The 23,789-nt window shown below is 36.4% G+C and overlaps 1 long non-coding RNA gene across 1 annotated transcript in view; it reads left to right on the top strand.

The window, feature by feature from the left end:
• The window catches only part of LOC110349415 (uncharacterized), a 168,031-nt gene extending 144,485 nt beyond the window's left edge, over nucleotides 1–23,546 (top strand). The window contains exon 4 of the long non-coding RNA XR_002395354.2: nucleotides 23,382–23,546. This is a non-coding gene — a long non-coding RNA (uncharacterized LOC110349415). The remainder of the gene's footprint in view (nucleotides 1–23,381) is intronic.
• The last annotated feature ends 243 nt before the right edge of the window (nucleotides 23,547–23,789 follow it).

Genomic DNA, 23,789 nt, shown 5'->3' with positions numbered 1-23,789 from the left:
ATTTCCTTATTGAAAACATCCACATCAAAGACAAAAACTTATTGAACTGTAACAAAAATAATAAATCACTCCCGACATATTGAGGCTAATACATACCCTGTTTGTTTCTGTGTAATGACACTTTCTCAAGCACCTGCCGCATTTAGTATCCCTGTTTTCTTACGAACTCTTCAAGCAAGACCAGTGCAAAACGAGGAGGATTGTGCTTTGATCAGCTGCAAACCAGGTGACACAGCACAGAGAGGAAAGCCAGGCTCCCGAGGGTGCGTGATGGCAACCGACTCTCAGTCAGACTTGCACAATTGGAAGATTTTCTTTCAAAGGCTTTCAATCTTTAAAAAATCCAATTTTCTTCCTACCACCCTAATTAAACAAACAAACAAACAAACAACACCACCATCACCACCAAAAACCTTAAAAAACCAATACTACTGAAATAAAAGCAAACATATTTGTTTCTGCCATTAGGAAACCTTTCAAGTTCAAGTGCTATGTTGATCTCGGTACTGCAGGAGGCAGCCTCTCATTGAGAAAACAAAGACCATTTTTGTCTGTTTTTGTTTTGTTTCTTTCAGCCTTGCAAATACGATTATCTCATTCTCTGATCCAGTCTGATTTCTACTCAGACAGTAAAGAACTTAAAGTTATTATAAAGGGGTAAAAATCCCTGATTGGTGCTGATTTATTTATATAAAATTAAATCCTTCTTCTCTCCCATTGTTTCGGCCTACTGAATTTAATTCTTGCACTCACAATATTTAGAATTTAAAATTTTATATTTGGCTGGCAACTAGGGGATCATTTCTCTTGATTTAATTCTCTCATTTTACACATGAGGGAATAAGGAGCTCAGAATGGTTACACCACTTACCAAATACAATCAGTGGAATAGACAAGACTGGCTGCTAGCCTTTCTATTTCTGGTCCTGTGTCCCCTACCCAGTACCAAGCCGAAATCTTTGTCTAGTCGGGGGTTCAAACCCTGGAACATCCACTCTTTTCACCTCCCCAACCAAACACAAGTGATGTTTCCTGTGCATCCCTTTGTTTTCTTTCTTCCAGGCCAGTGTATATTAACAGATTCATGTAAGGACCTGGGCAGTGAATGTTGATGCCTAGAGGGTCATTCAGATGTGCTAAGCTTCAAACAGTGCCATGTTTGGAGAGCCACCCATCACAGGTGCCTGGAAGGGACACTTGCAGAGAGTGAAGTCCTGATTGCTGAGAGCCAGACCTTCCCTGTTCCAGGGTATTGCAGTCATGTTGTCAGTGCTCATTAAAATTGAGCTTCATGTCTCCCAGGCAGCTTCCCTGGCTGGCCCCTCTCTCTCATCCTTGTTTCATATTTGATTTACACATGCATGTAATTTACATTAGCATCTTTATTCCTATATTTCCACTCTTAAGAATTACAATTAGTATCTCAGGGCAGGTCCTATAGTCTCTTTCCTCAAAGCCCTTTTTAAAAGTTCTTGCATTTCTTTTCTCAAAACCAAAACAAAATAAACCAACCAAACAACATCAACAAAACATATTTCACCCATCAAGCTCACTTTAGAACAGTCCAGTCCAGTGATCTTTCCTTTGTTTAACCTAGAACATCTGTTCTTCTGTTATTTTTTAATGTGCAAAGTCTGGCTTCTCCAAGGAAATGCTAACCTATCCTAAGATGTGTTCATGTCACTTCTTCCCTGTGGTATAGCTTCAGCATCTATCCAGGGGATTAGCTAACGTCAAGCCTGCACCCCTCTCTAATCCTTCTTGCTACCACACTGGAAAGGATTTTGTGGCTAATTTGATTGGTCATATCTCAGATGCTTGATCAGGTCTCATTTACCAAAGGGTGAGTATTTGCTGAAAGGTCATCCATGGATGTAACCCTTTCTTCCCTCTGTCTTCTGGCTGAGAGGAAAACTGATCCAAAGGTCAAGTTTGGGTGCCTTACTCTTTTCATTTGAAAAAAATCTGGGCTAGCTGCCTACAAAAATGCTTTGATTTGGGGTTATGTAGGAGCAGTAACCCCTTAGGCCTTAAACCCAATTTGCATAGCACTCTGCACAGGGGTTTCAAGCTCTACCCAAGTTAACAATAATAAAGTGACCTTTGATACCTGATGTAACTCTAGGTATCTAGACTATTTAAAAAGTAAGCATGTGTGCTCGCTTCGGCAGCACATATGCTAAAAAGTAAGCATGTTACAGATTTATTTAACTTTTTCTTTAAATTAGTGTATGGTGTAATACATAATAGTTACATTCATTTTGAGGAATTGGTACATATGTATCTTGATAATTTTCAATGCCTTCACCATCTCCAAAAAAGTGTCTTTCTATTTCATACCATTTCTCCTCTCCTTTACTCTCTTATCTATATTTTAGGTTTCTCATATAAGTCAAACCATGTGTTATTTAACTTTCTGTGTCTGATTTACAGGTTTTTCACTTAACATTATGGTCTCAAGTTCTGGCCATTTTTCAGCAAATGACACGACTTCATTTTTCTTATGGCTGCCTGAAATTTTTAGTGTGAATATACATCAACATGTTCTTTTTTCTGTGCATGAATCAGCATCTAGGTTTGTTCTAAAGCTTAGCTACTGTGAACTGTGTTGCTATCAACATGTGTATGCAAGTATCGTTGCAATATGATGACTCTAACTCTTTTGGGAATATACAAGGGGAGGTATAGCTGGGTCAAATGGAGTTTGTATTTTTAGTTTTCAGAGGAATCTTCATATTGATTTCCATAGTGTTTATATAGTTTACCTTTCCACCAAAAATGTAGAAGTATTCCTTTTCTCCACAACTTCACCAGGATGTGTTGCTTGTGTGTGTGTGTGTTCTTGACGAGGGCCATTCTGACTGAGATAAAATGGAATCTGTGAATTATTTTCATTTTCATTTTCCTAATGACTAAAGATGATGAACATTTTTTTCAAGTACTTTTTGAGCCTTTGTATTTTTCAATGAGGGAGCAAGTAATAGTGTAATCTGGCTCAAAGGTATGTAGTTGTAAAAAAGTATTTGTATGTCCTGAAAGAATGCAGGGCTATAAAATGTCCTAATCAATAGTAAATAGTAAGTCAAACAAAGATAGATGATTTAGAGAAATGTGTGGGTGTGTCTGTTTGACAAATTCCCAGTATGACACTGAAGAAAAAAAAGAGAACTGTGGTCATTCTTTTGCCTGTTTTATTCTCTTAACAATGCTCTGTTTCCTTAACAATCTAGGTTTGTAGTCATGAATAATGTCCAAAACTAATTCCTTTTTTTCAAATATTATTTTATTGGTACATTTTAGGTAAACAATATAATGACATTCATCATTGGAAATTTGCACCTTTACATAATCTCTCTTGGTTCTTATTTTTCCCCCTTCCCCTGCCCTCCTTTCAACCCCTCCACCCCTCCCTATTTACAAAGACTTTGTTTCCATTTTTTCGTTTTCTCATAGTAATTCCATTCCCTTCTTTCCTTTTCCCTACCCCTCCCACTTCCCCGTCCCCTTTGCCTCTTTTCTTTCTATTTCACATTATCTATTATACCTTTTAGTCCTGATTTGCACTTCCAGTTTCTCACACTAGAGAAACTATTCAGTATTTATATGTGTGTCCTATTTATTTCACTTAAGACTATCGCCTCAATGTGCATCCACTTGGCTATAAATGTCTCTAATTTCTCATTTTTGATGGCTGAGTAGTACTCCATTTTATAAAAAACCACATTTTCTTTATTCAATTTTCAATTGATGGGCATTTGGGCTGTTTCCAAGTTTTAGCTATTACAAATTGTGCTGCTATGAACATGGGTGCACATATATCACTGTGGTATGATTCTTTTAATTCTTTGGGGAAGATCCCCAGCAGGGGAATAGCTGGGTCAAATGGGACTTCCAGTCCTAGTTCTTTGAGGTATCTCCATACTGATTTCCACAGTGGTTGTACCAGTCGACATTCCCATCAACAGTGGAGCAGGGTTCCGCTTTCCCCACAGCCCCATCAGCATTTGTTATTGGTTGATTTCTTGATAGCAGCCATTCTTTCTGGGGAGGTGGAATCTCAGTGTTGTTTTCATTTGCATCTCTCGAATGACCAGTGATGTTGAACATTTTTTCATGTATTTATTTGCTATTTCTCCTTCTTTGTGTGAGAAATGTCTGTTCATTTCAGATGCCCATTTTTGGATTTGGTCTTTAAATTTGGGAGGTCTGATTTTTTTTAAGTTCTTTATAGATTCAAGATAGTAGACTTTTGTCTGAGGAAGAGCAGGTGAAGATTTTTTCCCACATTGTGGGTTGTCTCTTCACACTGCTGGTGGTTTCTCTTGCTGTGCAGAAGCTTTTTAGTAAGAAGAGATGCCACTTGCTTATTGTTTGTGCTAGTTCCCATGCTACTGAGGTTGTGTTCATAAAATCTTTTCCTACACCGATGTCTTCAAGAGTTCTACCTAACCTCTGTTCCAGCCTATTCAGCATTTTTATTTTATTTTTATTTTTTTCTATTTTAATATTTAGATCTTTAATCCATTTCGATTTTAGTTTAGTGAATGGTGAAAGATATAGGTCTAGTTTTAATCTTTGACAAGTTGAAATGCAATTTTTCCAGCACCATTTATTAAAGAGGCTGTGTTTCCTCCAGTGAGGGTGTTTGGCTCCTTTACTGAAGATGAGGTGGCTGAGTGTGTCTGGAGTTGATTCTACATCTTCTAATCTGTTCCACTGGTCCTCAAGTCTGTTTCTTTGCCAGTACCATGCTGTTTTTATCACAGTAGCTTTGTAGTATAGTTTCAAGTTGGGGATTGTGATACCCCCTGCCATGTCTCTGTTACCTAGAATTACTTTTGCTATTCTGGGTCTCTTCCTATTCCAAATGAATTTTTGGATTGTTTTCTCAAGGTCCATGAAATATACTGCTGGGATTTCAATTGGGATTGCATTGAATCTACATAGCAGTTTTGGAAGTATGGCCATTTTCACTGTGTTGATTTTTCCTACCCAGGAGCAAGGGATGTCTTTCCATTTTCTGATATCATCTTTAATCTCTCTTTTCAGAGTACTATAGTTTTCAGAGAAGAGGTCTTTGATTTCTTTCATTAGGTTGATTCCTAGGTATTTCTGTTTTTTGGATGCTATTATGAAAGGAATTATTTGCCCTATTTTTCTCTGTCAGTCTGTTGTCCGTGCAGAAGAAAGCTATTGATTTTTGTGTGTTGACCTTGTATCCAGCTACATTACTGAATTTGGTTATTAAGTCTAGAAGACTTTTGGTGGAGTTCTTGGGGTCTTCTATATAGAGTATCATGTCATCTGCAAATAATGACAATTTGACTTCTTCATTTCCTATCTTTAGTCCTTTTATTTCTTTCTCTTATCTAATTGCCATGGCTAAGGTTTTCAAAACTAGGACAGGAGTGTTGATAGTGGACATCCTTGCCTTGTTCCTGTTTTTAGTGTGAAGGATTTCACTTTTTGACCATTTAGTATGATATTGGCTGTTGGTTTTTCATAGATAGCTTTCATTCGATTGAGGTAGAGAACATCTATTCCAATTTTTTGTAGCATTTTTATCAGAAATTCATGTTGAGTTTTGTCAAATGCTTTTTCTGCATCTATTGAGATGATCATACAGTGTTTGTCCTTGACTCTATTGATATAGTGTATTACATTGATTGATTTGCATATGTTGAACCATCCCTGCATCCCTGGGATGAATACCACTTGATCAGGGTGTATGAGATCTCCTTGATCTTTTGGATTCTATTTGTCAGTATCTTACTAACGATTTTTGCATCTATGTTCATTAGTGAGATTGGCCTGCAGTTCTTTTTTGGTTGGGTCTTTCTGTGCTTTGGGGATCAAGGTGATGCTTGCTTCTGGGAAAGAATTTGGGAGTATTGCTTCTCTTTCAATTTCATTGAAGAGTTTAAACAGTAGTGGCAGTAGTTCCTCTCTAAATGTCTTACAGAATTCAGCAGTGAAGCCATTAGGACCTGAGCTTTTCTTACTTGGTAAGTTTTTAATTATGTTTTCAATTTCATTGATTGCTTTTGGGTTGTTTAGAATTTTTAGGTCTTCTTTGTTCAAGTTTGGTAATTCATACGTATCTAGGAATCTGTCCATTTCTTCTGTGTTTTCCATCTTTTTGGGATATAGGTTCTCGAAGTAGGGATTGATGATCCTCTGGATTTCTTTTGGATCTGTTGTAATTTCATTCTTTTGATTCCTAATTGCATGGATTTTGGCCTTTTCTTTCTTTTTTCTGATAAGGTTGGCTAAGAGTTTGTCAATTTTGTTGATTCTTTTGAAGAACCAACTCTTGGCTTCATTGATTTTTTTGTATCATTCTGTTAGTCTCCATTGCATTGATTTCTCCTCTGATCTTTATAATTTCCTCCCTTGTATGAGCTTTGGGGTTGACCTGCTCTTCTTTTTCTAGAAGCTTGAGGCTCAGCATCAGGTTGTTTAATTGGGCTCGTTCTGTTTTCCTAATATGCATATTCACTGCTATGAATTTGCCTCGTAAGACTGCTTTCATTGTGTCCCATAGATTCCGATATGTTGTATTGTCATTGTCATTTAATTGAAGGAACTGTCTGACTTCTTCTTTAATTTCCTCTGTGACCCATTGGTTATTCAGAAGTGTGTTGTTCAATTTCCACGTGTTTATGAAATTTTTTGAGTTTCTTTTGCTATGGATCTCCAATTTCATTGCACTATGGTCTGATAATATACAGGGGATAACTTCAATTCCTTTGCACTTACTTAAACATATTCTATGAGCAAGTATGTGTTCTATTTTGGAGAATGACCCATGTACAGCTGAAAAGAATATGTATTCTGATTTTGCATGGTGGAACACTCTGTAAACATCTGTTAAGTTCATTTGTTCAAGAGTTCAATTAAGTTCTAGTATTTTGTTACTTATTTTTTTATGTAGTTCATCTATCTGTCACAGCAGTGTACTGAGGTCCTCCACTACTATTGTATCAGTGCATATGACTTTTCATGTCAGTTAGTATTTGTTTTATATAGTTCCATTTGTTGCATATATATTTAAGATTGTCATGTCTTCCTGTTGGGTTGTTCCCTTTACAAGGATGTAGTGTCCTTCTTTGTCTCTCTTAATCAGTGTTGGTTTGAAATCCACTTGATTTGCAAAGATGATAGTTACTCTTGCTTTTTTTGGGGGGGGTTCCCATCATATGGCGTATTGTTTTCCATCCTTTAACTTTCAGTCTATGAGTTTCTTTTTGAATTAAGTGTGTTTCTTGTATGCAGCATATTGTTGGATCTTGCTTCTTGACCCATTCTGCCAATCTATTTCTTTCGATTGGTGAATTGAGACCATTAACATTGATAGTTGCAACTGATACATATTGACTTATCATTGTCATGACCTTTTCTTTTTGTTGGATTCTCCCCCTTTACATTTAATTTCTTATTGCGCCTGATGGATTCATTCCCCTGTGGTTCCTGGGGTTGTGATCCTCATTGTCTTTCCCTTGGATATTGTCTAAAATTATTTGGAGTGCTGGTTTTGTACTCAGGAACTTCCTAAGGTGCTCTTTGTCATGAAAGTATCTTATTTCTCCATCCATTTTGAAAGATAGTTTTTCAGGGTACATCAATCTGGGTTGGAGGATGTTTTCCTTTAGGGCTTGAAATACATCACTCCAAGCTCTTCTTGCCTTGAGGGTTTGTGTTGAGAAGTCTGCTGTCATGCTGATGAGCTTTCCTATGTATGTGATTTGTTTCTTTTCTCTCACTGCTTGTAGAACTTTGTTCTTCTGTTGGGTTTCTGGAAACTTAACAATTATATGCCTATGTGTAGATGTTTTTTGATCAAGGCTAGTTGGAGTCCTATATGCCTCACTTATCTGTATGTCAAGTTGTTTTCCCCTGCTTGGGAAGTTTTCTGACATTACTTCTGTGAACAGTTTTTTTTTGTCATCTGCATTCTCTCCTGTTTCTTCATTGACTCCAATCAGTCCTATGTTATTCTTCTTTAGATCATTTAGCAGCTGTGGGATTGATTTCTCATGGACCCTTACAATTTTGAAGCAATTTTTCTTTTCCTGGTCACTAATTGCAATATTTTCTTCTCTATCTGAAATTCTATCTTCACATTGGCTCATTCTGCTGTATAGACTTTTTTTGCCCTCCATTAAATTTATTGGTACATTTTAGGTATAAAATACACTTACATTCATCATTGGGATCTTGTACCATTACATCAGTATCTTGGTTCTTATTTTTTCCCCATTTCCCTGCCCTCCCTTCATCCCCTCCAGCCTTCCCTATTTGGAAAGACTTTGTATCCATTTTGTTTCTTTCTCATATTTTTTTTTCCCTTCTTTCCTTTCCCCTAACCCTTGCACTTCCCTTGTTCTTTACACCTTTTCTTCCTATTACACAATATCAATTATACATTTTTAAAATTATGATATCAAGATCTAGGAGACATTACCACAGATTTTACAGAATTTACAAGGATATAGAAAGCATATTACAAAAATCCTTTTTGAAATAAAGTTGACAACGTCTAAGAAGTATCTTGGAAGACAAGTTAATGAAACTGATTCTGGAGGAAATATAATATTTGAATAGCACCTATTAAAGAAAGTATATTCCTAGCTTGAAAACGTACCAATATGACAACAACAGGCTCATATACATTTTAAATGATAAATTATAGCAAATATTTAAAGCAGTAAAAGAAGGAACACTTCTCCCCTCATTTTATGAAATCAACATTGTGCTAATCCTAAAACTGAATAAAGATAATAGAAAAAAGTATGAACATAGATAGAAATTTCTTTATCAAAACAAACTATCAGAAGTCAGATCTGGCAGTATGTAGAAAGTGATTTTGTTGTAGGCATGGCAGTGTTGGTTCAGCATTGGAAGATCCACCCCTCAAAGTCATCATTTTAACAGAGGAAAGGAAAAAACCATATGATCCTGTCACTAGTTGGAGAAAAAATATTGGACTAAATTCTACAGCTGTTCATGGTAAAAGCTATCAGGAGACTAGAAGCAGAACAGAACCTTCTCAACAGATTAAAGACATGTCCTCCATACTTCCAGTGAGAACGCCTTATATGAATGGAGAAGATACAATGCTTTCTCCTTAAGGTGGGGAACAAGGACAGATATGCCTAGTCTTCATTTGTCTATTAAACTTTGAAACCTAGGCCTAAACCAAAACAGTCTGGCAATAAAATGACACAATTAGGATAGGATTGGGAAGGTAGAAGCAAAATCTTTATATGTAGAAGAAATGATCATCTACAGAGAAAATATTAAGAAATCTCTAATGGCCCCTAGAACTTGTATTTGAATGTAGCAGGATTAGCAAACACAAGGTATATATAAACATTCAGGTGTGTGTATACTTGCTATAAATGAAGAATTGGATATTAAAATTTAAAAGCTATGTATGAGTACAAAAGACCTAGAAAAGTAAAAAGAAAAAGAAAAAAAATAGTTGGAAGACGTTTAGTACCTAATTTTAAGACTTCCTCTAAAGTTACAGTAATCAAGGCAGTGTTGGTGTAAGGAAAGACATATAGATCACTGGAATAAAACAGAGAATCTAGAAATGGAACCACTCTTATATGGTGCACTGAGTTTTGGAAGATTTTTTAACATCAACATTTTGTAGAATATCAACTCAATTCAAGAGCAGAGGAAAAGATAGTGTTTTCTGCAAATGGCTGTAGAACACCTGATATCCATATATAAAAAGTTAACCTCAACCCTTTATTTCCACACATAAAAATAACTTGAAGTGATATATGAACCTAAATATGAAAGCCTAAAAGTATAAAACTTTAAGAAGAAATTATAAGGGAAAATGTTTATGAATTTAGGGTAGGCAAGTATTTCCTAGGTTATAAAAAACATGTATAAAACAAAAAAAATTGATAAATGAGATTCCATCAAAATTTAGAACTTTAAATGACATCATTAAAATGAAAAGTAGACCTTAAACAGACTATATTTACAAAGACCAGAATATATAAAGAACTCTTGCAGCTCATTAATAAACAACCCAATTAAAAAGTAGGCACAAGAAGATATTAAATAGCCAGTACAGCACAAGGAAAGGTGTGCAACACTAGAATCAGAAAAATACTAATCAGTACAATAACAAGATTGAATTATACCCTCATTAGGGAGGTGAAGTTACAAGTTTTAAAAGCCTTGTCATGACTTTTTCTTTTTGTTGGATTCTCCCCCTTTACATTTAATTTGTCACACCCAATGGATTCATTCTGCTGAGCTTCGTCGGGTTGTGATCCTCATTGTCTTTTCCTAGGATATTGTCTAAAATTTTTTGGAGTGTTGGTTTGGTATTCATGAAGTTCCTGAGGTGCCCTTTATCATGAAAGTATCTTATTTCTCCATCAATTTTGAAAGATAGTTTTGCAGGGTACATCAATCTGGGTTGGAGGCTGTTTTCCTTTAGGGCTTGAAATATGTCACTCCAAGCCCTTCTTGCCTTGAGGGTTTGCATTGCGAAGTCTGCTGTGATTCTGATGGGCTTTCCTTTGCATGTGATTTGTTTCTTTTCTCTCACTGCTTGTAGAATTTTGTTCTTCTGTTGGATTTCTGGAATCCTAACTATTATATGCCTATGTGTAGATTTTTTTTGATCAAGGCTAGCTGGAGTCCTATATGCCTCACTTATCTGTATGTCAAGTTCTTTTTCCCTGCTTGGGAAGTTTTCTCCCATTACTTCTGTGAACAGTTTTTTTATATTATCTGCACTCTCTCCTATTTCTTCATTATCTCCAATCAGTCTTAAAATGTTATTCTTCTTTGCATCGTCTAGCAGCTGCTGGTTGATTTCTCCTGGTCCCTTATAATTTTAAAGCAATTTTTCTTTTCCTGGTCACTAATTGCAATCTTATCTTCTACATCTGAAATTCTGTCCTCACATTGGTTTGTTCTGCTGCATAGACTGTCAGTGGAGTTTTTAATCTCTTGGAAATCTGTTTGTATCTGTTTTATAGATTCCATTTGTTTCCTATGTTGGGATTCCATCATGTTCCTTAGCTCCTCTTTTTTTTTTCTGTGTCCTCTCTAGATTTATTAATCATGTCTTGCACTATGGGCACAATCTTCGCTGTTATTTTAGAAATTATTTCTGATTTCATTTTTTCCAGATCCTCTTTTGTTGCCATTTCATGGAGTCCAGGTTGTTGAGTATCAGATTGTTCCCTCTCGTTTCCTTTTGGGGTTGCTGTACGTGATTTGGAAGTCCGTTTTTGAGGTTTGTTTATGTGTCTTCTTATTTTGATTTGGGAGGAGGCATGCTGTTGATGCCCGCGCAGCTCACCTCCTCTGCCCTGGGAGTGGTGGAATGGCAGCTGAGGAGCCTCCTCCTGGGTGCTGGGATTGGCTCACCTCCTCTGCCCTGGGAGCACTGGAATCGTGGCCAGGGAACCTCCTCCTGGGTGCTGGGATTGGCTCATCTCCTCTGCCCTGGGAGTAGTGGAATGGTGGGCAGGTATCCTACTCCTTCATGCTGGAATTGGCTCACTTCCTCTGCCCTGGGAGTGCTGTGTAGAGTTTCAATGGAGTTTTTGATCTCTTGGAAATCTGTTTTCATCTGTTTTATGGATTCCATTTGTTTCCTTTGTTGGGATTCCATCATGTTCCTGAGCTCCTCTCTAGATTTATTAATCATGTCTTGCACTATGAACACAGTCTCTGCTGTTATCTGAGAATTTATGTCTCATTTCATTTTTTATAGATCCTCTCTTGTTGCCAGTTCAGGGAGTCCAGGTGGTTGAGTATCAGAGTGTTCCATCTCATTTCCCTTTGTGGTTGCTGTAGGTGATTTGGAAGTCTCTTTTTGAGGCTTGTTTATGTGACTTCTCATTTCAATGGGGGTGCAGGGTGTATGTGTGCTCTTGTCGCCCACATGACTCACCTCCTCTGTGCTGGGAGCAATGGTACCACAGCCTAGAAGGCCCTTTCCTCTGTGCTGGTTGTGGTGGTACAGTGGCCTGGAAGTCAAAGTGAATTCATTTATTTATTTATTTTTTTATTAAATTCTTTTATTGGTACATTGTAGGTATACAACACAATTACATTTCTCATTGGGAATTGTACCTTTACATAATGCATCTTGGTTCTTATTTTTTCCCCATTCCTAGCCCTCCCTTCACTCCCTCCACCCTTCCCTATTTACAAAGACTTTATTTCCATTTTTTCCATTTCTCATCATTTTTTCTTTCCCTTCTTTCCTTTCCCCTGGCCCTCCCACTACCTCTAACCCTTTGGACCTATTCTTCCTATTTTGCATTATCAATTATTCATTCTAATCAATGGTACATTTTAGGTATACAATATAATAACATTCATCATTGGAGATTTGCACCTTTACATAGTCTCTCTTGGTTCTTACTTTTTCCCCTTGTCCAGCCCTCCCTTCAACCCCTCCATTCCTCCCTATTTACAAAGATTTTATTCCTATTTTTTCATTTTCTCATATTAATCCCATTCCCTTCTATCCTTTCCCCTAGCCCTCCCACTTCCTTCCCCTTTGCCCCTTTTCTTCCTATTTCACATGACCTATTATACATTTAGTCCTTATTTACACTTTAAGTTTCTCACACCAGAGAAACTATTTGGTATTTATTCATGTGTGTCCTATTTATTTCACTTAAGAGTATGGCCTCAATGTGCATCCACTTAGCTATAAATGTCTCTAATTTCTCATTTTTGATGGCTAAGTAGTACTCCATTTTATAAAAAAACCACATTTTCTTTATTCAATCTTCAGTTGATGGGCATTTGGGCTATTTCCAAGTTTTAGCTATTACAAACTGTGCTGCTATGATTTTGGGTGCAGATATATCACTGTGGTATGATTCTTTTAATTCTTTGGGGAAGATCCCCAGCAGTGGAATAGCTGGGTCAAATGGGACTTCCATTCCTAGTTCTTTGAGGTATCTCCATACTGATTTCCACAGTGGTTGCATCAGTGTACATTCCCACCAGCAGTGGAGCAGGATTCCTCTTTCCCCACAGCCCCATCAGCATTTGTTATTAGTTGATTTCATGATAGCAGCCATTCTTTCTGGAGTGAAGTTGAATCTCAGCGTTGTTTTCATTTGCATCTCTCGAGTGGCCAGTGATGTTGAACATTTTTTCATGTATTTATTTGCTATTTCTCCTTCTTTGTGTGAGAAATGTCTGTTCATTTCAGATGCCCATTTTTGGATTGGGTCTTTAAATTTGGGAGGTCTGATCTTTTTAAGTTCTTTATAGATTCAAGATAGTAGATCTTTGAGGAAGAGCAGGTGAAGATTTTTTCCCACATTGTAGGTTGTCTCTTCACACTGCTGGTGGTTTCTCTTGCTGTGCAGAATCCTTTTAATGTGAAGAGATCCCACTTGTTGATTGTTTGTGCTAGTTCATGGGCAACTGAGGTTTTGTTCATAAAATCTTTTCCTACACCGATGTCTTCAAGGGTTCCACCTAACCTCTGTTCCAACTGGTTCAGAGTTTCTATTTTAATATTTAGATCTTTAATCCATTTTGATTTTAGTTTAGTGCATGGTGAGAGATACAGGTCTAGTTTTAATCTTTGGCAAGTTGAAACCTAATTTTTCCAGCACCATTTATTAAAGAGGATACCTTTCCTCCAGTGAGGGTGTTTGGCTCCTTTATCGAAGATGAGATGGCTGAGTGTGTCTGGCATTGTTTCTGCATCTTCTAATCTGTTCCACTGGTCCTCAAGTCTGTTTCTTTGCCAGTACCATGCTGTTTTTATCACAGTAGCTTTGTAGTATAGTTGCAGGTTGGGGATTGTGTTACCCCCTGCCATGTCTCTGTTACCTAGAATTACTTTTGCTATTCTGGGTCTCTTCTTGTTCCAAATGAATTTTTGGATTGTTTTCTCAGGGTCCATGATGTATGCTGCTGGGATCTCAATTGGAATTGCATTAAATCTATATAGCAGTTTTGGAAGTATGGCCATTTTCACTATATTAATCCTTCCTACCCAGGAGCAGAGGATGTCTGTCCATTTTCTGATATCATCTTCAATCTCTCTTTTCAGAGTGCCATAGTTTTCAGAGACGAGGTCTTTGATTTCTTTTATTAGGATGATTCCTAGGTATTTCAGTTTTTTGGGTGCTATTATGAAAGGAATTATTTGCCCTATATCTCTCTCAGTGAGTCTGTCATTGGTGTAGAGGAAAGCTATTGATTTTTGTGTGTTGACCTTGTATCCACCTACTTGACTGAATTTGGTTATTAAGTCTAGAAGACTTTTGGTGGAGTTCTTGGGGTCTTCTAGATAGAGCATCATGTCATCTGCAAATAATGACAATTTGACTTCTTCATTTCCTATCTTTATTCCTTTTATTTCTTTCTCTTGTCTAATTGCCATGGCTAATGTTTCCTGAACTATATTGAACAACAGTGGTGACAGTAGACATCCTGGTCTTGCTCCTGATTTTAGTGTGAAGGATTTCAGTTTTTGACCATTTAGTATGATATTGGCTGTTGGTTTTTCATAGATGGCTTCTATCATTTTGAGGTAGAGACCATCTATTCCAATTTTTTGTAGGGTTTTTATCATAAATGCATGTTGGATTTTGTCAAATGCTTTTTCTGCATCTATGGAGATAATCATATGGTTTTTGTCCTTGGCTCTATTGATATAGTGCATTACATTGATTGATTTTCGTATATTGAACCATCCCTGCATCCCTGGGATGAATCCCACTTGATCAGGGTGTATGATCTTCTTGATGATCTTCTGCATTCTGTTTGCCATTATCTTATTAAGGATTTTTTGCATCTATGTTCATTAGTGAGATTGGCCTATAGTTCTCCTTTTCAGTTGGGTCTTTCTCTGCTTTGGGGATCAAGGTGATGCTTGCTTCCAGGAGTGAATTTGGGAGTATTGCTTCCCTTTCAATTTCATTGAAGAGTTTAAACAGTAGTGGCAGCAGTTCCTCTCTAAATGTCTTGTAGAATTTAGCAGTGAAGCCATCAGGGCCTGGGCTTTTCTTAGTTGATAAGTTTTTAATTACATTTTCAATTTCATTGGTTGATATTGGGTTGTTCAGAGTTTTTAGGTCTTCTTTGTTCAACTTTGGTAATTCATATGTATCTAGGAATCTGTCCCTTTCTTCTGTGTTGTCCATCTTATTGGCGTATAGGTTCTGGAAGTAGGTATTGATGATCCTCTGGATTTCTGCTGGGTCTGTTGTAATTTCACCCTTTTCATTTCTAATTGCATGGATTTGGGCCTTTTCTTTCCTTTTTCTGACAAGGTTGGCTAAAGGTTTGTTAATTTTGTTGATTCTTTCGAAGAACCAACTCTTGACTTCATTGATTTTTTGTATCATTCTCTTAGTGTCCATTGCATTGATTTCTGCTCTGATCTTTATAATTTCCTCCCTTGTATGAGCTTTGGGGTTGTCCTGCTCTTCTTTTTCTAGAAGCTTGAGGCTCAGCATCAGGTTATTTATTTGGGCTCATTCTGTTTTCCTAATATGCATATTCAGTGCTATGAATTTCCCTCATAAGACTGCTTTCATTGTGTCCCATAGATTCTGATATGTTGTATTGTCATTGTCATTTAATTGAAGGAACTTTCTGATTTCTTCTTTAATTTCCTCTGTGACCCATTGGTTATTCAGAAGTGTGTTGTTCAATTTCCACATGTTTATGAAATTAATTTTGAGTTTCTTTTGCTGTGGATCTCCAATTTCATCACACTATGGTCTAATAATATACAGGGGATAACTTCAATTCCTTTGCACTCACTTAAACATGTTCTGTGTGTGAGTATGTGTTCTATTTTGGAGAATGACCCATGTGCAGCTGAGAAGAATGTCTATTCTGATTTTGTTGGGTGGAATACTCTGTAAACATCTGTTAAGTTCATTTGTTCAAGAGTTCAATTGAATTCTAGTATTTCATTACTTATTTTTAGTCTAGTTGATCTATCTATTTGTGACAGTGGGGTGTTGATGTCCCCCACTACAATTGTATTAGTGCATATATGACTTTTCTTGTCTGTTAGTATTTGTTTCATATAGTTGGGTGCACTAGTGTTTGGTGCATAGATATTTATGATTGTCATCTCTTCCTGTTGGATTCTTCCCTTTACAAGGATGTAGTGTCCTTCTTTATCTCTCTTAATCAGTGTTGGTTTGAAATCTACTTGATCTGCCAAGAGGCTAGCTACTCCTGCTTTTTTGTTGGTTCCTGTCACATGCAGTATTGTTTTCCACCCTTTAACTTTCAGTCTGTGAGTTTCCTTTTGAATGAAGTGTGTTTCTTGTATGCTACATATTGTTGGATTTTGCTTCTTGACCCATTCTGTCAGTCTATTTCTTTTGATTGGTGAATTGAGTCCATTAACATTGATGGTTATAACTGAAACATAATGACTTGTCATTGCCATGACTTTTTCTTTTTGTTGGGTTCTCCCCCTTTCCATTGAATTTCTTGTCATGCCAGATGGGTTCATTCTGCTTTGCTTCCTGGGGTTGTGATCCTCAATGTCTGTTCCTAGGCTATTGTGTAAAATTCTTTGGAGTGCTGGTTTGGTATTCGCGAACTTCCTAAGGTTCTCTTTGTCATGAAAGTATCTCATTTCTCCATCAATTTTGAAAGATAGTTTTGCAGAGTACATCAATCTGGGTTGGAGGCTGTTTTCTTTTAGGGCTTGGAATATGTCACTCCAAGCTCTTCTTTCCTTGATGGTTTGTGTTGAGAAGTCTGCTGTGATTTTGATGGGCTTTCCTTTGTATGTGATTTGTTTCTTTTCTCTGACTGCTTGGAGAACTTTGTTCTTCTGTTGTGTTTCTGGAATCTTAACAATTATATGCCTATGTGTAGATTTTTTTTGATCAAGGCTATTTGGAGTCCTATATGCCTTACTTATCTGTATGTCAAGATCTTTTCTCCTGCTTGGGAAGTTTTCTGCCATTATTTCTGTGAAGAGATTTTTTATGTCATCTCCATTCTCTCCTGTTTCTTCATTGAGCCCAATCAGTCTTATGTTATTCTTCTTTGCATCATCTAGCAGCTGGTGGATTGATTTCTCATGTTCTCTTACAATTTTGAAGCAATTTTTCTTTTCCTGGTCACTAATTGCAATCTTATCTTCTATATCTGAAATTCTGTCCTCACATTGGCTCATTCTGCTGTGTAGACTTTCAGTGGAGTTTTTCATGTCCTGGAAATCTATTTGCATCTGTTTTATGGATTCCATTTGTTTCTTATGTTGGGATTCCATCATGTTCCTGAGCTCCTCTCTAGATTTATTAATCATGTCTTGCACTAGGGGCACAATATCTTCTGTTATCTGGGAAATTATTTCTGATTTCATTTTTTCCCGATCCCCTTTTGTTTGCCAGTTCAGTGGGTCCAGGTGGCTGGTATCAGAGTGTTCCATCTCATTTCCCTTTGTGGTTGCTGTAGGTGATCTGGAAGTCTGCTTTTGAGACTTATTTACATGTTTTCTCATTTCAACTGGGGCGGGGGGCTGTGTGTGCCTGCAGGGATTACCTCCTCTGAGCTGGGAGAGGTGGGACAGGGGCAGAGAGCAGTGGTAGGAATGGTGACCCAAAAGCCCTTTCCTATGGGCTGGGAGCAGCCAGAGTGATGGTGGCTGGGAATCCCCTTCCTCTGGACCATGAGCAGTGGGATGGTGGTTCAGAAGCCCCTCCCTCTGGGCCAGGAGGGGTGGGAGGGGTCGTGGCCCGGAAGCCCCTTCCTCTGGGCCAGGAGCAGTGGGACAGAAGGTGGCCCAAAAGTCCTTTCCTCTGGGCTTGGAGCAGCGGGAGGGATGGTGACCGGGAAGCCACTTCCTCTGGACCAGGCGCAGTGGGACGGCGGCCCAGAAGCCCCTACTGGGCCGGGAGCAGAGGGACTCAGTACCTTGGTCTGGTGGTGTGGTGTCCTCTGCATCTTTGTAGTGTGGAACCAGGTGGCTGCCTGTTTGCAGCGGGGTGATTCGTTGTCTTCTGCGTGACTCAGGACCTCGGTAGGGCGTGCACACACCTGCCTGTCTGCAGCAGGCTGAATAGGCCTGTTCTGTGTGACTCAGGACCTCGGTAGTGAGTAGGCAGACCTGCCTGTCTGCAGCGGGCTGATTCCAAAATGAATTCTTGATCAGAATAAAATCTGGTCTTGGGCCGGAATTTAGCTCAGTGGTTCCGGCGCCTGCTTTGCAAGCGCAAGGTCCCGATTGCTATCCCTGGTACCAAACAAAATCAAAAACAAAAACAAAAACAAAGAAAAACCTGATCTTACTGAATTTTGGCCAGATTCAATAACAGAAGTATTACAAAAGAATAAATTAACATGTTAGCCACCGTATAGCATGATTAGCAAACTCAGAGTAAATAGCTAAGCAAATATGAAGGCTAGAAAGTTATCTTCTCTTTGTAGATTTCATAAGGGATTAAATTATATTTTTAGTAACCTCTCTATAGAGATTTTCTAATATTTTATTTGCAGCATTTCATGCATATACAGAGTAAAAGATAATTGTGTAATGAATACACCTGTGCCTAGCCTCAGCTTCAATAATTATCAACCCTTGGCTAGTAATTTTTTTATAGTGAACCCCAACTCTGGATTATTTAAATAATTTATAATATCTAAATTGAGGGTCAACTAAAGTTAATAAAATGCACCTGTCTAAAATGTGCAATCTGATTAGTTGGCATTGACAACAATATCATTCACATTTATACAAATATGTATCAGTGTGAATATCTGCACTGGTGTTTCAGGCACAATCTGAGACAACAATAATAAAATGTCCTTTGATTTTTGCCTTCTCATATCATCTCCATGAGATTCTTATGGTGAGACAATGTAGTTGATAGGAAACTAGGCACAGTGACAAAAATACAGATATGAAATATTTTCGGAACCCTGTTTCCTCTACCCATTTGTAATCTATCCTTCACCTATGGATTTGCTTCTTGGCACTGCAGATTGATTTGAATTTTTCCAGAATTTGCATTTTCTAGACTTTTATATGAATCCAATCATATAGTATATTCACTTTCTTTGATTAGCTTCTTCTACTAAGCATTATACTTCGTGTGTTTATACTTGTGTATATCTTTTTAGTTTTATACTATTGTCATTCAATGAGCAAAAGCTTTTAAAATTGATTTTTTAATTTTAATTTTTATGAAGCCAAATTTACTTGGTTTTTTTTTTTTTAATGGTTTGTGCTCTTTATATTCTAGGAAATTTTGCCTAAAGTCTCATAAATATTGAAATAACACCTATGTTTTCATTGTTGTGAATTTCTAATTTAATTCTATTATAGTCAGAGAATATCCGCTGAAAGATATGGATCTTTTAAAATTTATTGAGATGTGTTTTATGGTCCTGTGTTCTATTTTGGTGAATACATAATGTTCATGCATACTTGAAAATAATATATATTCTGCTGTGGCTGCTTCTGTTACTATTATGTCTCTGGTTTGGGTGTTTTACAGATTTTGTCTTTACTAAGATAGTGTCTGGGTCTTTTATGAGTTGGTAAGAGTGATGTGTGGGTATCTCCAACTTTGTAGAATTATTTATTTCTTCCTTTATATCTGCCAATTTTTGCCTCATGTATTTCATGTTTGATATGAAATTCATACATATTTGTTATCTTATGTCTTCCTTTATTACTTTTCATTATCTCTGATAAGGTTCTTTGCTTTGAATTCTAACTTATCTAATACTAATGTGGGCACTCCAATGTTCTTACATGGGACTTTTGCTTTTTATGTATTTTTTCATTCATGTAATGTCAACTTTATACATAAAATTTGTATCTGTTGGTCTGCATGTATTTATTTTTTCTTTTCATCCGTTCTGGATAATTCTGCCTTTTTTGGATTTCTGAATATCTAGTAGAATAATTGATATGATTGGACTTACATCTACCCTATTATGATCATTTTTTTTGTTTTCCTCTGTTTTTTAGTTCACACTTACCCTTTTCCTACCCTTTTGAGTTATTTAAGTATTTAAAAAAATCTATACAGCTGTAGCTTTTTAGGCATACCTTTTTGCATTATTTATTTTCAGTGATCTTTCTAGTGATTCATTATGTATTCATTATAGACTTTCATAGTCTGTTTAGAATTAATATTAATTGCTTTCAGAATACTGAAATTAGATGGGATCACTTGCCTTTCTCATCCACCTGCTATGTTGTATATAAAAGTTATGTGTATTACACCTCAATATACTATAAATCCAATAAGACAATGCTATAACTTTTGCCTTAAACAATCATACCTCTCATTAATAAGAAGAAATACTTAGTCTTTTACCCCAATATTTTAAAATTTCTATGCTCTGCATTACTTCCTGGGAATTTAGGTTTCATATGATAACATTTCCCTCTAACCTGAAGAAATTCTCTCACCCATAGAACAGGTACGATATAAACTTTTAGGAAGGATTTGTAGGCAGTAATTCTACAAACAAATTATGGCCCACCATTTATAACTGATAGGACTTATTATATCAGAATAATGAGACAGTTTATATATGAAACCCCAGAGAATTCAACCAATTTGTTTTCATAACTGATCTGTCAAATTATATGCTTATAAAGTGGAGGGCAGATTCTCACTGATTCTATTAAAAAACTACATTACTTTTAAAAGAAAAGAGACTATATTTGTTCATGAATTTTGAGGGGTTAGTGAGAATTGTATATCATTTAAGGAGTGTCATACAAATTTAAGGGTTAGAGAGAGTACTTACCTTACAAATTTAAGAGAGAGCACTTACCTTAGAAAATTTAAAACTACACCAAAAATTTCCCAAATAATTACAATTAGGTTTTCCTTTCAGTTCAGATCAGTTTTACGCTGTTTATTGAGTATCCATGAGTGTATTTATTGAAGTATCAGTTTGTAGAAGCACATACTGTAACACTTCTCACCAATGCTGTGGACCTTTCTTCTCTGTAGAAAATCAAATATATAGAACTTTCATGAAAAAACATGGAGAAGAAATATATATTACCTGTGGATGAGAGGAAAGCCCAGATCTCAAAAGTTTCTTTTATCCTACAAAAGTGAAACAATCAAGAAACAAAACAAATAATCAACAGAGAAGATACTAACAAAAACAGTATCATCTCTCACTTGTCAGAGAACAAACCTCGATCTTTACATGGCAGATGTCACAAAATAGAGAGTACATTTTTATTCCTAAATCATTGCTGCTTCCAATTGTGGAAGAAGACCAGAGTCAGAACCAAACTTGCTCAAGGCCCAGGAAAGGAAACAATGCATATTCAGGTTGATTAAGCAAACAGAAATTCAACAAACAGAGAAGAGAATTAAGCAGAGAAGAGAAAGTAAGAAACAGAGAAATAGAAGGTAAATAAACTTTGAAAACCACTGGACTCATTTAAACGTGGGCCTAATAGCTGATGAAGTGCATTCATCATGCAACACAATTTATTTGTGCCTTCTTTTATGAGTGGAATTTCCAAAAACTGCTAAAATATGACTTTTAAATTTTAAAACAAGTTATTCTTGTCAATATAAAATGAGTGCTTGCCACAGCTCTATTTAACTCATTAGTGGACAAATAGGATGGTCAATTTGATTTCCAATAATATACTTAATAGTAATCAAATTCTCTCATTTTGACATATCCCCAGCACAGTACCTTACATAATGTCATATATGCTATCTGTATATAATCGAAATTTTTTGATTTAAAAAGTTATTGCTCACTTTTTTCTAGAGGATGTTGTGTCCCTAACATACTCCAATTCTTATTTATATTTCTACATACTTTTTATTTTTGATGCCTTCAGTTTTTTTTTTAAATTCATACTCTTGTAATTTCTAGGTCATGCCTTTGAAAATGTTTGCTTCTGTTAATTTTACATTGAAATTCCAATTTTATTTTTCCTCTTAAACTAGCGAGGCCAAGTCAGTGTTGTGTAGATTTAGAGAATTGTTTTCAAATTTAGCAAAAGTTTAGACCTCTTTTGCAGGAAAGAATTATTCATGGACCAACAATATTGATAAATACTATATTATTTAAATATTTAGAAAGATAGCATTAGGTATAAACTCTTTATGCTTACAGCTCCTATACAACTCTGACATCACAATTATTATTAATTTTAATGTGAAAATGTCCACAAAGCCAATACCAATGGACTTAAGCATTAATTTTATGTGATAGATGATATTTGGTGGAAGTGGTTTATTATCATGTTGCTCTGGGAAATTAAAAACTGAAGTCTGGGAGCATTTAGAATTCTAAGCCCTAGATCAGTAGTGTCCAAATTCTTTTCTGTTTGTCTTTTAATAGTAACAATTTATAAAAGTTGTACCTCTCCTATGTGTATGAGCATGTATGTGATGCATTAATGTGCACCAATTCATTAATATGTATTGTTTACTGTAAAACATACAGGGAAAATGAAAATGAAAAAACAATAATTAAAAATTTAAACACAAATTTCTAATAATGTGTTTCTGAACTCCATGAATAATCTTATGCTTTTTCTTGAGTGTGTGAATACTTTCTCAAGGACTGCTAGCTCCACACTGACTCCTATTACAGAATTTTCATAACATACCATCTTCATCCCAGCATGCCATCTTGTTCTTCTCCAGACTGCTCTTGGGACCTCATATTCCTCAAGCTTATATTGCTTCTACTCTGCTATAGGCACCATGCTTAATAGGAAAGTTGTTGGGTTGGATGTGCATGATATGAAAGAAGCAAGGAAGTTTTTACTCTGGGAACACAAACCTGGACAACAAGTCCAGAAGCAGATATTTACATAAAAACAAAATGATCAACAGTGTTTAAGCCCACTTAGCAGAGTATTCTCAGGTTTGTATTGGTTCTAGAAATGTCTGAAGGTTCTGCTGTTCTCTGAAATCTCACTAGGCAGCTGTGTTTCTGCCTCTGTGTCACTGGATAGCAAATACTGATCTTGACAAAACAAAATAGTTAAAAACAACTCCTCCTCCAAGACAAGTTTCCGTTAAACATTTTATTCCAATGTATATTAGAATACACATATTTCCAAACTTTCATAATGTCTCCTCTTCTTATTAGAATCAGACTGCCAGGATTCTGAACAGACCAACCTTAGATAATTTTAAACTCATTATCTTTTTAAATCATAAATGTGGTTTTGAATTGTTCTACCAGTTAGTGGCACACATAAGTAAATAATTATCAATAGCATGAAACCACCTGACTGCAAACTGCAGGTAGTCCCTGAATTATAATGGTTCAACTTACAATATTTTTGCCTTTATGATGATGTAAAAGTGATAAATATTTAGTAGAAACTGTACTTCAGATTTTGAATTTTTATCTTTTCCCAGGTTACCAATATGCACCATGATGCTCTCTCATGTTTCTGGGCAACAACAGTGAACTGGAGCTACCAGCCAGCCATGCTTAAACAACCAATAATCCACAGTGTGCTTTGTTGCTAAGCTGTGATGTTCAGTAAGTTAGGTGTATTAAATGCATTTTTGGTTTAGTGATATTTTCAGTTTATGGCTTTCTCCTAATGAAACATCATCATAAGTTGAGTATCTGTATTCTACAAAACTACTATAACCAAAACAACATGGTGGTGGTATAAAAACAGATGCATAACCAATGGAAAAGAAGAGAGCCCAGAAATAAAATCATGCACATATAACCAACTGGTTTTCAACAAAAGTGCCAAGATCAAACAATAGGGAAGGGTCAGTCTCCTCAATAAATGGCATTAGGAAAACTGG

The sequence above is a fragment of the Heterocephalus glaber genome, unplaced genomic scaffold (genome assembly GCF_053883595.1).
Source record: "Heterocephalus glaber isolate CG9 unplaced genomic scaffold, H.glaber_assembly_v1.0 deba00001444, whole genome shotgun sequence".
Lineage (NCBI taxonomy): Eukaryota > Metazoa > Chordata > Mammalia > Rodentia > Bathyergidae > Heterocephalus > Heterocephalus glaber.
This window is presented reverse-complemented; position numbering and strand designations above follow the sequence as displayed.